Source organism: Otolemur garnettii, unplaced genomic scaffold (assembly GCF_000181295.1).
Source record: "Otolemur garnettii isolate 467f Iridium unplaced genomic scaffold, OtoGar3 scaffold00061, whole genome shotgun sequence".
In the NCBI taxonomy this organism is placed as follows: domain Eukaryota; kingdom Metazoa; phylum Chordata; class Mammalia; order Primates; family Galagidae; genus Otolemur; species Otolemur garnettii.
Genome location: NW_003852456.1, coordinates 11285807 through 11288815, shown reverse-complemented (window position 1 = coordinate 11288815; position 3009 = coordinate 11285807). Strand labels below are relative to the sequence as shown.

General features: G+C 42.3%; 1 pseudogene; it reads left to right on the top strand.

Annotated features, from left to right (window-relative positions):
- The first annotated feature begins 277 nt into the window (after window positions 1-277).
- Window positions 278-378, top strand: LOC111726340 (annotated as a pseudogene).
- Window positions 379-3009: the final 2631 nt, after the last annotated feature.

Below are 3009 nucleotides of genomic sequence, written 5' to 3'. Positions count from 1 at the left end.
AAAAAAAAAAAAAAAAAAGAAAATGCTTTGTTGTCTCTAATTGTATTACAATGAGTGAGTCATTTAAAAACAATGTTTAACTCACTATAACTTTAAATGGTACGGGTCTATACAAACCTAGCATGTTTGTGAACAGTCCAAATGTAGCTCACCCAAAATACTGGCCCCCAAATAGAGCCACAGACGTCCCACCCACTACACAAATCAACAGACAGATTTATAAAGAGCACTTTAAAGAGGTTTTCCTTCATTCACTAGCAGTCAAAAATAATATTCGGTGCTTGCTTCAGCAGCACGTATACTAAAATCAGAATGATACAGAGGATTAGCATGGCCCCTGTGCAGGGATGAAAAATAAAAGAAATGAGGCTGACTCTGAAAAAATGGAAGCTTCTTATAAATGGTCTTCACCCTGTTTCCCACAAAATACTAGAAATATTTCAATCTAAATTAAAAACATCAACTTTAAGCTAAAATTATTAAGTACTAAATGTTCAAATATTACTGGCTCCCCCTGTTAAAAAAAAAAATCTATAAAAATGAGAGTTAGGGCCCGGGTGTGGTGGCTCATGACTGCAATCCTAGCACTCTGAGAGACTGAGTAGGTGGGATGCTTGAACTTCTAAGTTCAAGACCACCCTAAGAAAAAGAAAGACCCCATCTCTACTAAAAATAGAAAAACTGAGGCAAGAGAATCACTTGAGCCCAAGAGTTGGAGGTTGCTATGAGTTATGATGTGATGAAACTCTACCCAGAGCAACAGCTTGAGAATCTGTCTCAAAAATAATAATAATAATGGTAAGAGTTACTTCTTTGAGTTTATAGTTATTAAAGTAAAAACAATACAGTAGGCTCAAAGGGTGAAAACCAGTGTCTTTGGTCCTACTCCTGAGAGGTGCTAACAAGTAGTGAAGGAGCCCAGCAGCTGTGATAATGAAGGCTGCTCACCCTGCCAGAGCCCAGGTTCCTCATCTGTAAACAGAAGATGGTAATGACACCCACCTCAAGGGTGGTTGTTAACAATAAACTGAGTGAGCTCCGCGCCTGTGGCTCAAGTGGCTAAGGTGCCAGCCACATACACCGAAGGTGGCGGGTTCGAATCCAGCCCGGACCCACCAAACAACAATGACGGCTGCAACCAAAAAATAGCCGGGCGTTGTGGTGGGCGCCTGTGGTCCCAGCTACTTGGGAGGCTGAGGTAGGAGACTCGCTTGAGCCCAGGTGTTGGAGGTTGCGGTGAGCTGTGATGCCATGGCACTCTACCCAGGGGGATAGCTTGAGGCTCTGTCTCAAAAACAAACAAACAAACAACGTGGTGTATTATTTTATAACTGTTTTACTATACATAATTCTGATTATGCTTATTGCCCCAAATTGGTTATTCATAAATAAAAAGGAAAATAAATTTCTCCTATACTCAGTAACTAAGACTAATTTTTACATAAAGCTGCTACAGAACTGAGTGTTCCACTCAACATAACCAACTACCTATTTCTGCTCCAAATCACCTGGATAACCAGTGCCTATTTCTACTTCTGTCTGAACCATTTCTCTATTTTTTTTTAGATAAAGAATCTAACTTTGTCACCCTTCATAGAGTGCTATGGCGTCACAGCTCACAGCAACCTCCAGTTCTTGGGCTCAGCTTCCCAAGTAGCTGGGATTACAGATGCTTGCCACAATGACTGGCTATTTTTTGTTGCAGTTTGGGCAAGGCCTTGTTCAAACTCACCACCCTCAGTATATGGGGCCAGCATCCTACTCACTGAGCCACAGGCACCACCCCCCATTTCTAATTATTGATTCATGCCCCTCATATCCATTGAATACTACATATCAGGCACTATTTGACATTAGACATTCAAAGATATATAAACAACAGGTCCTGTCTTTAAAAATCTATTAGGCTGAAAGCAGTGGCTCACACCTGTAATCCCAGCACTCTGGGAGGCCCAGGTGGGTGGACTGCCTGAGCTCTGGAATTCAAGACCAGCCTGAGCAAGAGCAAGACCCCATCTCTACTAAAAATAGAAAAACTAGCCAGGTGTGGTGGTGGGTGCATATAGTCCCAGTGAGATGGGCGCCAGCAGCCTCATTACCTCCATAAGATGGATACCGCCCACCACCAACTTGCACCAGAGGGCTGTGTAGGATAAAAGATGAAGTGACAAAAAGATGACATAAATGATGACAGGGACCATTACTCTTAGATCAGCCCAAATCGGGCCAGAACAGGACAAGATAAGAAGGAATGGGCCAAGTACTGTCATAATAAGAGTTAACGAGCTAAGTGCTGTGACAAATTGTTTTCCTTATCCACTAGTTGCTAGAGCTGTATTATGTTACCTTATTGTTATCTAACTGCCCTTTATGTTACCTATTGACTAAACTGCTAAATTGCAAGGTTTGCTTCTGTAAAGGGTCATCGTAACCCTGTGCTTGCTTTTTACTTCTTCGGCCAACTTTCCTTTTGCTTCGAATTGCTAACATTCAGCCCACCTGTTTGGCCTTTTGCCAACTTTCAGACTAGAAAAACTCCAACTTCAGACCCCTCAATGCTCTCTCACTTAGTCCACTTTAGATTTTGCTGACACAGCCCCGAGGTTAATAAAAGACTCCTTTTTGAAATTCTAATTTACTGGGGAGGCTGAGGAAGGAGGATCTCTTAAGCCCAAGAGTTTGAGGTTGCTGTGAGCTATGACACCATGGCAAAGTGACAAAAGTAAGACTCTGTCTCAAAAAAAAAAAAATCTACTAGGGCTAGAAGAAGAGGAAGAGAGAAAAATAAATATTTCAACAGTTCAAAAAATTCATGAATGGGGACAAATCCAAACCACAGCACTGACAAAAGGTAGATCTGGCTATCTCCATGTATGGGAGAATGCCAGTCCAGGGGGCTCACTAAGTGGGTAAGGGAGAGGGCAAAGACAGGCAGCAGGAACTGGCATCAGGCAATCTAATTCCTGGTGGCCTCAAGCACTAAAAGCAAGGTTCTCCAAGGCGGGAGAG